Source organism: Aquarana catesbeiana, linkage group LG08, assembly GCF_042186555.1.
Source record: "Aquarana catesbeiana isolate 2022-GZ linkage group LG08, ASM4218655v1, whole genome shotgun sequence".
NCBI lineage: Eukaryota > Metazoa > Chordata > Amphibia > Anura > Ranidae > Aquarana > Aquarana catesbeiana.
The window spans coordinates 123,022,579-123,035,473 of NC_133331.1; positions in this window are offsets into that span (position 1 = coordinate 123,022,579).

A 12,895-nucleotide genomic window follows, 5' to 3' on the forward strand; every position below is an offset into this window, starting at 1 on the left:
CCACGCAAGACAGGCTTATGAGCTTCCCACAGTGTTATTGGGGAAATGTCTGTTGTATTATTAATTGATATGTATTCCTTTAAAGCTTGTTCAATGGCCATCTGATGTAGTGGGTGTTTGAGCATTATGTCCGGTAAGTACCACGTTGGGTCATGCGCTTTTGGTATGGCTGAGGCTATAGTAGTGTATACTGCATTATGGTCAGACCACGGAATCGGAATTATATCTGATGCAATAATTTCTGGTATCATTCCTATTGTTAGAAAAATATGATCTATTCTGGTGAAGGTTTGATGAGGGTGCGAGAAATAAGTGAATTTCTTTTTCATTGGGTTACTTTCTCTCCACGAATCTACCAGATTGTATTTGAAAAGAAGTTGAGAAAAAGGTAATCTAGAGGTTATTTTGGATGGTGTAAAAGGTGATTTATCTAGAAATGGGAGGAGGACCTGGTTCGAATCCCCACACATTATCACTGTTCCTATTTTGTGTGTATTAATCACTTGTAATATATGTGAGAGGAATGGTGTAGGTTGTTTGTTAGGAGCTTAGTAGGAAATCACCGTGATTGCTGTATCCATTATATAACCCATGAGTATCAGGTATCTACCTTCTGGGTCTTTAATTTCTGATGATAAGGTGAATGGTGTGGATCGGTGAAAGGCAATTAGAGTTTCCCTTTGCTTGGTACAGGCAGAAGCCGTGTAAATTTGTTGATAAAAAGGAGAAATATATTTTGGAGTAGAATCTTTGGTGAAGTGTGTTTCTTGGAGGCATACTATGTGAGCCTTCTTGTTATGGAAAGTACGGAAGGCTTTGGTCCTTTTTTGAGGGACATTTATTCCCTGAACATTCAGGGAAAGTATATTCAGTGGTGCCATGGCAACAGATCAAATAGTTTTGACTTACTTTTTGTTATGCAGAGCTGACTGCGCAGATCAACCTGTGTGGACTGAAGAGATGAATAGATAGAAAAGAAACCAGTGAATTCTGGAGTAAAGAGTAAACAAAAAACATATGAGATTAGATGATACATTGTATAAATTATTTTTGCAAGTAATCACAATTTACCCGTGAAAGAGAATAAATATCTCTCTCAGGGGAATAAGTGCCTTTGTCACACTCCCACATAATATGGTTGGGAGAATGAGGAGGGCTAATGGGGGTACACGGATCTTCCGCTTACAGGAGAGAAGTGCTATGTCAAAAGACATCAAAATGATGTTTCATTAATTGGAGTGCAGAATATAGTTTTTGTTGAAATTATTTATTCCAGGGTGGTTGTATATGGTTAGTCTTGCCCTAGGCTAAATAATTCAGTTAGAAAGGTACTGTTAATAACTTTGGTATTGATGAAGATAGTTTGAATTATTTTGGGATTTTAACCCTTTTAGAGTAAACAATTACATATTTTATTCATATGTAACTGTTTAGATATGTTAACTCATAAAATTGATGTTGTATTGCTTCAGATTAGAATAAACAAAAACACAATTCTAGGAACTAGTTAGGTAATAATATATTTGTTTTAAGAAAAGAAAGAAAAAGCTTCCATTACTTCTGGATTATTGAACATATTTGTCCTAAAAAGTAATAAATCTATTGTTATTACCTGATAATATATAACTGAACAAGAATTTCCTTATTTCACTTATATATTCTAAGGCTATATGAATCAGAAGTAATAAGAAATATAACTGGAATGTAACATAATCCCACACAGTGTGTGACTATCAGAATGCAGTTACATTCAGTTATAAATACAGGTTTTTTATAGAGAACCATCTCTTAGTATAATAAATGAAGAGATATCAGGAATTAGGATGTCAGTCCATTGAATCTTCTTGGTCCATGGATGATGTGGCATAACGGCCTCTTTTGTGAGAATGATGATTCCCATTTTGTTCTGAAATTTTCTGAGTGCTGCCTGAAGGTGAAGATGATGCCATTCTTCTGCGTGTGGGGGTGTTGCTGCTTGTGGGTTCTGTCAGATTTAATTTTAAAAGGGTTTGTTGTAGTTCATCTGCTGATCTGCTTCTGTAAATTGTACCTTGGTAGTTAAATCTGACTGAAAAGGGGAAGCCCCATTGATACATAATGTTGTGGCGTTGCAGTTCCATTAGTTGGGGTTTCATGGATCGTCTTTTAGTAATAGTAAGTTGGGATAGGTCCGCAAAAATTTGATAATTGTGTCCTTGAAAATTAAGTTCCTTTTTTTCTCTTGCAGCAATTAGTATTTGTTCTTTCGTTCTGTAATAATGAAATTTTGTGATTATATCACGTGGGGGTCCATCTTTCTTTTTGGCTGTGAGGGCTCTGTGTACTCTGTCCAGTTCTAAACGTTCAATAGGGATATCTGGCTTTAGTTCTTGTAATAGAGTAGTAATAGTAGATTGCAGGTCTGTCACAGTTTCAGGTATTCCCCTTATGTGCAAGTTTGAACGTCTGGCTCTATTTTCGTAATCTTCGAGCTTAGTTTGAAGTATTAAATTCTCTTCTTTTAATTGTTCCAATTCTGTTATATTTACTTGGGTTGTAATTTCAATTTCATCCATTTTTATTTCTAGGGCTGCGGTGCGGTTTCCCAACTCTCTTATTTCTTTGGTTAGGCTGTTTGTTATTTGGTCTGAGGTTTGTTTTAAAGCCTTATGAAGCATCTTTTCAAATTGTAATAATATTACTGGGGATGCTGAGGAGGCTTGTGGAGAAGTTTGTGAGAGGATTTGTTCTGTATCTGACTCAAATGGAGAGTCTTGCTGTGACATTTTCTGTCTGTGAGAGCGCCCTGATGCTGTATCTTGTGAGGTGACTGGAGCTGCTTTAGTTGCAGTGAGTGCCTGTGAGCTCTTTGTGAGGTGATTTTTATTTCTGCCACGGTTTCCTCCCAGTACCATATTTCCTGCCCAAACTTTCACAGTTTGTTCCCTGGGGCAAAAAGGTTCAAATGGATACCTTTTGAGCCTGCAGGCTTTGCTTTGTCCTTCTCTTCTCTCCTCAGCGGTGCGGAGCTCTAACAATGCATGTCTGCTCCGCTAGGCTCCGCCCATCTCCCCCTCGTTTGTTATTTTTTTTTAAAAATACAAGCCTTTACAATCACTTTAATCATATTATGAAGATGGTGTAGTTAACAGCTAGCCTACAAGAATGACACTTAAAGTTTATGGAAACTTAGTGCACCTGGATTGACTTTTCCAGTTCATCAAATTTCAGTCCTTCCTCTGGACTCTCAAACTGTTCTCAAAGTCTATTTGGGAACTTAACAGCTGGAATCCCAAATGGGTACCCTCCCTTTTTTTCTACTTCCTTCTTTATGTTTCCCCCTCTTTTCGCACTTCTTCTCTTCCAGTCTTCCTCTGCTTACTCCTTAATTTTCTGTGGTTATGGCAACAATGTGCACCTTGCCTTGAGCAATGCAATGGTGATGAGCTAACACAGCATTTGCACAATTGTATTTAAGCTGTTTTATAGCTATTAGGATATCTTGTGGTACTTTAGCATGTATTGGATCTCTGTTTTTATGTAAAATGGGTTAGTTTCATCCCTTTTATTTCACTGTACTTCCCTTTGAAACTTTTGTTTTTTTTCTGTTTATGTGTAATTTGTTATTCAATATATCTTATTATTTGAAAAGAGCAGATCCAAGCAAGCCAGACCACACTCACAATATCACTTGGGAACATGCACACTACACTTTTTGCCATTCCTTGCTGGAGACTGAGTTAAATGCATTCCTGGTTCTGGGACCTAGTACAGTACCAGATTTATTTACTGGTATCAGTTATAGGTGTGTGATTCAATTGGCATCCTGTTGACACTATAAGGCAATTTAGGTAAGCTACCCTACCCAGTTCATTTTTATTAACTTTGCATGTCTCTGCAGTCTACTGCAGTGAATGCTTTAAACAATTGGCATATCAAGCAGTCTGGAATACATGCTAGTAGATATGATGATGCAGTGTCTATTGGAGTTGCAGAAGAGATCTCCCCAGACACAGCAATGATAGCCATTGGCTTATTGAATGCTGCAGCAATGCCCAGCATAGCTCGATAATGCTTCTATTTAACTTTTCTTTCAAAAGCCCTGATAATTAAATGTGCATGCTATAAATTCAGTTTTAAACCTGCATAGAAACCTGTAGTGATCTCAGAAAATATTGTTTTAGTTGTAAATATTGAAAAATACCAAGTAAAATATTACATGTGTTACACCTTATTAAATTAGCACTTTAATTTATTATTGCAAAAAAGATAAATATCAGATGATACTTTAAAAGCCATTCATGAAGAAATCCAGAGGAGTTTATAAACTTTTTGTCACACCTGTATATAGTTGAAAATATAATGTAAAGCATTCATACGTCCATACATATATTAAACCTATAAATTATTACTTTTCCTATCTTGGATTTTGTGACCCATTAAGTAGCATTTAAATGAACCTGTGCTGAAAACTGAAAAAAAAAATGAAATTTGCAATGCTAAGTTATAGCTGCTTCAGAAAAGTCTAGTCTATACTCATCTGCAATTCTATTGCTGCATTAACACATGTGAACAAGCTAGCTCTTAGTAATTGTAAAATACTTATTTCACAGCACTGAAAGCAGCAGAGTTCTAAGAAGAAATTGCTATCCTAATCCATAGAACTTGCTTTTTTTGAATTTTAGCTTTTGCAATACTTGTTATTCACTCCTCGTTCTAATTACAAAGTAGAAAAAGCTTTCTGTTGTCTGTTTGTACTATTAGACAGAGGTTGTAAGCAAAAGACGAATAACCTAAGCCATGTACAGTAACAAATAGTATTATGTAATGGTATCAGCCAAATAATCATTCCAATAGAGATGAGCAATTTTGTATTTACTGTCAGTATTAAATAGACAACAAAATAACAGATGGAGTGAATACCACATAAGGTAATAGATAAACTGGAAGAGACCAGAGCGAATACACCCCACTTAAAAGACTGTACTGGGGAGTTCTTCTGGACAATGTCTGCCAGTGTGACTAGGGCTCAGGTTAAAGTGTTTATTACCCCAACACTTCATATTCCTGATATGTGCCTGCTGTACCATGTGCTAATATTAAAACATAAACAGAAAAGGAGATGAGGGCACTCTGGTGGAGGTGGATGGCTGGTCTAGGGGGATGATGGTGGATGGCACTTCAGGCAGCACTTTCATTGAGGAGAAGCAACTCTAAAGACATATAAAGGAAGAAAGGCGCCTCTAAGTGAAGTATTAAAATTTGAATTAAGTGCACAAGGGGTTAAAAGCACTTACAAGATAGTTGGTTTTAAAAGCATGTCGACTGGGAGTCTTCATCTGTTATCTGGGTCCGTCCTCTTCACCGTCACCAATGTCCTTTCTTTAATCTTTTAACTTCCTCCAAAAGTTTACAACATTAACAATACCGATCTTATCTGTGTGTGTATGGCTGTCCCGGCCATACTCGCAGCATGCCTGTAACCAACTCCTAGTCCCATCAATCATTCACCATCCAGCCCATACTCCTCCCCTTACTCCTTCACCCCACACCACTCATAAGCCTGTCTGAAGATTATGGGTGTAGGTCTGATGAAGGAGCCGCGCATGCTCCGAAACGCGTTACTGCCCACCTCTCCTCACTGATGCCATCAGCCTCGTGTGTCCTAGTGTGAACACGGAACACAGGCCGCCTCACTGCCTCCTCGCTTCCGCACGTATGGAAGAAACCTGATAGCTGCTGGACGGCTCCACTCTGCTCTCCATCCGTGGACTGAGGACGGACTCAGATAACAGATGAGGTGTTCCTGCTAGTCCCCTTGCTTTCCTATTAAACATGGACCACACTAAGCAGGAGAGCACACCGTGGTCAGTTCTCCAGCAATGTTGGGAACTCAGTATGTTCTCCTCCAATGATCAGACTTGTCCTGACTTGCCCCTGCTGCACAGCTATTCACTGTAAAGCTCAGTGTGCTCCTGCTTCCCCTCCCCCAGCTCCTATGAAGCTGAGAACACAGGGAATGTCATCACCAATAAAAAAAAGGGAAATAGGGTATTTAGAATGTTTTTTTTATATCCATAAACAAATGTTTTGATTTTAATTTTAATTTTAAACTGAATGGGTTGTTTTACAAGATACTCATTTACAATTACTTTAATGCTGCATGCTCTTGTGCCCTTCAGTAGCCCATATAGGTGGGTTCTGTACCTGTTTAAAGCTAGATAGCACAGTCACGGTTGCTCCATCGGGTTTTACTAATCACAGGAGGAGCTGTAATTTATATCCCCTGAGCTTGTCCAGGAGTCCTGAGATCAATGGGAGCCCAGGGGATTTGGGGTAATAGATTTAAATGCATTGGGCAAGTAGGCAAAGGGGCACTCCATGACATTACTTGTAAAACTGATTCAGAGATTTGCATTTACAGCAGCATTTGTTACTTCTAGAGGTAGCTAAGGTTCTGAGCAGTAACTATGGACAGTACAAAGATCAGAGTCAGATCCTATTAATTAGTTAATATGCTCCCAATATTATTTCTGTCTAAACCTCTAAAAATGTACCCTCATAGAGAGGGTAGTGAGGAGTGAAAGAAATTTGGGAGAGTTAAGTCATTTAAAATAAATGAGTTACTGACCGGTCAGACTATCTTACTCAGAGAGGGACATCCTATAAAACCGACCTGTTAGGCAGCTCAAATGCTCAGGAAGCCAATCTATGTTCTGTTAAACTGAACAATGTATACATTTCATACAACAGCACAGCAATCCTTTTCATATGATGCTTTTTGTGCTCTATGTGCTTATTCTGTCACTGACATGTGTAACACAAAGAGACTTAATGATTTCCACCCTTCCCTACATAACATGAGCACTGATACAAGAATGTGTCAGAAGCCTTGAATCTATCCTTGCTTGTAATAGTGTTATTTCATAAAGCCTATTGTGCCGAATGCATTTCTAAAGAAATTCCGTACTGTTTCTAAAGTATTTGATAAAAGAAACAAAAGCATTCAGCGCCAAAGAAATAAAATTAGCTGCAGCCCACCCCAACTGTTACAGGAAGTGAAAACAATGTGACAAAAAATACAAATCAAGTTGAAAGTACTATTAAGTGTACTGTCTCTTTAAGACATCATCAAGTACAAGTGCTAATGTGTTGTCTGTGCAAACACCATTTTAGCACTAATCAATAAAAAATGTGCTGATCAATAAAATATTGTTCAATAAAAAATGTCCACAATGTGTCAGTTTCTTCAAAAATTCCAAAGTGCATAAATCAGCAAAAAATCATCATAGGCATTTTCTACATTACGGAAATGACGTAATGACGATGAACGCTCTGCCCTACACGTTTTGTCATACAGATGTCATCAGGCTCCTGTATGATGAAACGCATAGGGAGGAGCTTTCAGCGTCATTATGTTACTTCTGGTTTGGAGCTTTAGGTCTGTGGAATGCAAGGCGTCCCAGACAATCTTGTTTTTTAAATCGTGTATTGCTGTTAGCACTAGTGATAGTGCTTTTTTAAAAGATTTTAATTAGAGTATACTTTTATTGACAGATTTACATGACGGGATCCCTTTTTTTCTTATCCATCTATATATCATTATACTGAAAGATCGTGGATACCAAGGGAGGAAGGCAGGATAAGGAGTTGACTTCATTGTGAGGCCTTTTATCCCTGCAGGGTACATCCATTTGGTAAGTGCGGAAATGAGGAGGGGCACGTGTGAAGAGTCACCATTTTTTCGGATCAATATTCTTTCACTTCACTAGCACCTTTATGAACTTACAAATTGAGTGGAACTTTTCTGACATTTTTTAAGAATTGTTTACGAATCTTTTGTTGAAAATGCTGAGAATGATTTTTTGCTGATTTATGCACTTTGGAATTTTTTAAGAAACACATTTTGGATATTTTTTATTGAATAATATTTTAGTGATCAGCACATTATTTATTGATCAGCACTAAAATGGTGTTTGCACAGACAACACGTTAGCATTTGTACTTGATGAGGTCTTAAAGAGACCGTACACTTTATAGCATTTTCATCTTAATTTGTATTTTTTGTCACATTGTTTTCACTCAGCAGCGCCAATTCACCTACTTTTCACTCTAAAGCATTTGATATTGCAGGAATGTGGGAATGCAGGAATGTGTTTAGTTTAGGTATAAACATATACAGTATTGTCACTATTTGGAATGTGTTTATATTGACTAAATATGGTTGTGTTCACTTTCTATTTTTAAAGGAGAATATTGAATATGTTTTCTGTGTATCCCAAACTGCAGTCCTCTGTTGTCCATTTATAATAAAACCAGTAACCACTAGTGATGGGCAAATCTGCATGAGTTTTATTTGTGGGGAACTTTATTGTGACCCTATTGATGTCAATGGGAGGTGAATATTGAAAATCACTTTTAGCCATTTTCAAGGCTAAGGGCGGCACAGTGGTGTAGTGGGTAGCACTTTCACCTAGCAGTAAGAAGAGCCGCTGGTTCAAATCCCAACCACGACACTACCTGCCTGGAGTTTACATGTTCTCCCTGTGCCTGCGTGGGTTTCCTCCGGGTAACTGGATCCTGTCTAAATTGTCCCTAGTATGTATGAATGTGAGTTAGGGACCTTAGATTGTAAGCTCCTTGAGGGTAGGGACTGATGTGAATGTACAATGTATATGTAAAGCGCTGCGTAAATTGATGGCGCTATATAAGTACCATAAATAAATAAAAAAAAAAAAAATTGATAAGGGATTGTCAATCAAAAGGCATAGGAAGCTGAGAATTGCCTGGGAGGTGTCAATGCAAAAAATGTAAATGCCCTTCTGCAGGGAGCAGCTAATAAAGCTGAAACTGAAATATTAAAAAGCACAATTCCTTCAGAAAACATGCTTGCAGAATACATGTGTGTGACGTTAGGCACCTAAATAATTTACTAAAACAAAAGTGACATTTACAAAGAAAAAATACCACTTAAAATGCTATGACGATTTCCAGCTGGTTTGTTTTGTTTGTAAACCAGCGTGCCATGATTTACTCCTACATCCATACCAGACTCTTAGATGAGGGGTTGACATTCATTTTATGGGGGGGGGCACAAAAAAGTGTGTGGGGTTCCCCCTTAAAATACATACCAGATCCATTTTTTAATGAGTGTCAAGTATGGTTTTTAAGGGGGTCCCCACACACACAAAAATAATGGAATGGTTCCCCTCAAAACCCATAACTGACCCTTATAGGAATAATTAGAATTTGCCTCCTGACACATGAATGAGTACCACTGGTTACTCATTCACAAAAAAGAAAGTGGGCAAGTAAACACCCCACATTTGACTTTTTTTTTTTTTTTTAATGCGCCATTAAAAAAATCACTAATCACATAGACCAACAATATAGATCCACACCAATCATGACGAATGATGTCAGCCGCAACAAAACATGCTGACTGCTGGAGACAATGTGCATCCGATAGACTCCTGCCATGAATGAGAGTAATTTAACCGCTTCAGCCCCAGAAGATTTTACCCCCTTCCTGACCAGAGCACTTTTTGCGATTCGGCACTGCGTCGCTTTAACTGACAATTGCGCGGTCGTGCGACATTGCACCCAAACAAAATTGACATCCTTTTTTTCCCACAATTTAGAGCTTTCTTTTGGTGGTATTTGTTCACCTCTGCAGTTTTTATTTTTGTGCTATAAACAAAAAAAAGCTTCAATTTAAAAAAAACGCAATATTTTTTACTTTTTGCTATAATAAATATCCCCCAAAAATATATAAAAAAACTGTTTTTTTCCTCAGTTTAGAACGATTTGTATTCTTCTACATATTTTTGGTAAAAAAAATTGCAATAAGCGTATATTGATTGGTTTGCGCAAAAGTTATAGCGTCTACAAAATAGGGGATAGTTTTATGGCATTTTTATTATTATTTATTTTTTTACTAGTAATGGCGGCGATCTGTGATTTTTTTTTTTTTTTGGGACTGTGACATTATGGTGGACACATCGGACATTTTTGACACATTTTTGGGACCATTGGCATTTTTACAGTGATCAGTGCTATGAAAATGCATTGATTACTGTAAAAATGTCACTGACAGTGAAGGCACTAGGGGGCAATCAAGGGGTTAATGTGTTCCCTAGTTTGTGTTCTAACTGAAGGGGGGAGGGGACTGACTAGGGAAGATGACAGATCGCTGTTCATACTTTGTATGAACAGATGATCTGATCTGTCTGGCCTCCCCTCAGAGAACCGGAAACTGTGTGTTTACACACACAGATCCCGGTTTTCCATGTGCCCCGAGCGATCACGGGAGCCTGGCGGTAATCGCGACCGCCGGGCACTTGCATCGGCTCCGTGGGCAAGCAGGGGGCGCCCCTAGTGGCCACAGGGTGAAGCAACGTTACATAATGTTGTTTCGCCCAGCCGTGCCATTCTGCCGCAGTACAACTGTAGCGGATGGTCAGCAAGTTGTTAAATGTGCATCTCCAGTCACAAAAGAAAGTCATCTGAAAGCACATCTTCAGCAGTCAGCATGACATGGGTCCCAATTAATGGGACTAAGTAGCCAAGTACCTCTTACTCCTTCATGTGGGGAGGGGCAGATGTCTGGGGACCCCCTTAATTCAAAGGGTGCTTCCAAATTCCAATAAGTTGCCCCCCTCCACTTACACACACACCTAGATCCCCCAGGCTATACCATGTATACAGTGAGCAGGCCCAGGCTTTGTTTAACCATGCCCCTTTAAGCCTCTCACACTGCACAGAATGCAATGCAGACCATCTCATTCTTATATTCTGGGTATGCAAGGGTGCCCCAGGTCTTTTACAATCAGTAACACTATTCCTATCTTAAGTAAGGATGAGCCAAACACCCCCTGGTTCAGTTCGCACCAGGACATGAGAACAAGCAAAAAATTCGGACAAACAAACGAACACTGTAAAAGTCTATGGGACACGAACATGAAAAATCAAAAGTGCTAATTTTAAAGGCTTATATGAAAGTTATTGTCATAAAAAATGTTTGGGGACCCGGGTCCTGCCCAGGGGACATGCATCAATGCAAAAAAAGTTTTAAAAACTGATGTTTTTTCGGGAGCAGTGATTTTAATAATGCTTCAAGTGAAACAATAAAAATTAAATATTTCTTTAAATATTGTGCCTGGGGGGTTTCTATAGTATGCCTGTAAAGTGGCGCAGTTTTCCTGTGTTTAGAACAGTACCACAGTAAAATGACATTTCTAAAGGAAAAAGAGTAATTTTGGCAATATCGATAAAACTCATTAAAAAAACTGCATGGGTTCCCCCCCCCCAGTCCATGACCAGGTCCTTTGGGTCTGGTATGTATATTAAGGGGAACCCCAAACCAAAAATTAAAAAATAAATTGCGTGGGGGTCCCCCCAAAATCCATACCAGACCCTTCAGGTTCACATAGGGGGAGGCCAGGATCTGGGGGTCCCCTTGTTAATGGGGGCTTCCAGATAAGCCCCCTGCCCGCAGACCCCCACAACCACTGGGCAAGGGTTGTGGGGATGAGGCCCTTGTCCTCATCAACATGGGGACAAGGTGCTTTGGAGGCTACTCCAAAGCACCCTCCCCATGTTGAGGGCATGTGGCCTGGTACAGTTCAGGAAGGGGGCGCTCTCTTGTCCCCCCCCTCTTTTCCTGCAGCCTGCCAGGTTGCATGCTTAAATAAGGGTCTGGTATGGATTTTGGGGGGGACCCCTACACCATTTGTTTTAAATTTTGCCGCAGGGTTCCCCTTAATTTCCATATCAGACCTGAAGGGCCTGGTATGGATTTTGGGCGGACCCCCACGCAATTTTTTTAATTTTTGGTTTGGGGTTCCCCTTAAAATCCATACCAGACCTGAAGGGTCTGGCATGGATTTTCGGGGGACCCCTACACCATTTTTGTTATTTAATTTGGCGCAGGGTTCCCCTTAATTTCCATACCAGACCTGGAGGGCCTGGTATGGATTTTGGGCAGACCCCCATGCATTTTTTTTTTAATTTTGGTTCGGGGTTCCCCTTAATATTCATACCAGACCCAAAGGGCCTGGCAATGGACTGGGGGGGGACCCCATGTCGTTTTTTTCATTGAGTTTTATCTATATTGCTGAGACCCGACAATTCATTACAGCCGCATGAAATGTCATTTTGCTGCAGTATTGTTCTAAACACGGGAAAACTGCGCTACTTTACAGGCATACTATAGACACCCCCCCCCAGGCACAATATTTAAAGGAATATTTAACTTTTATTGTTTCACTTTAAGCATTATTAAAATCACTGCTCCCGAAAAAACGGACGTTTTTTAAACTTTTTTTGCATCGATACATGTCCCCTGGGGCAGGACCCGGGTCCCCAAACACTTTTTATGACAATAACTTTCATATAAGCCTTTAAAATGAGAACTTTTAGTTTTTCATGTTAGTGTCCCATAAACTTTAACGGGGTTCCGTGGCTTTCGAATTTGCCGCGAACACCGCATCATTTTCGTTAAGGCTGTACTTCATAAAAAAGGTATGTTAGAAGAAAAAAATGCATTTTTAACTAGCCAAAAACGAGCGGGTGGAACTCCACTTTTAGTAGAGGGTTTCGTTTGTGAAAATTAACTGAATAGTCTATTTTAATTAGCAGAAAACGGACTGCACTTCACGTGCAATGTCATGTTGGTTCTTTTGACAAAGGTTACAGCCAAATTGATGTCAGATTCTCTTTTTAACTGTACAGCAATGCAGTTTAGTAATTTGCACAGCCTGCACATTGTTTCTACTGTGAATTACTGAGTTAAATAAATGTATGTTATGCTGCTAGGCATACACATAGATTTGTTGGCATCTATAAGGCTGATTCACATGGCTAAAGCCTGTACCTACCATATTTTTTAATACATCATACTGTATTGCTCTCTTGC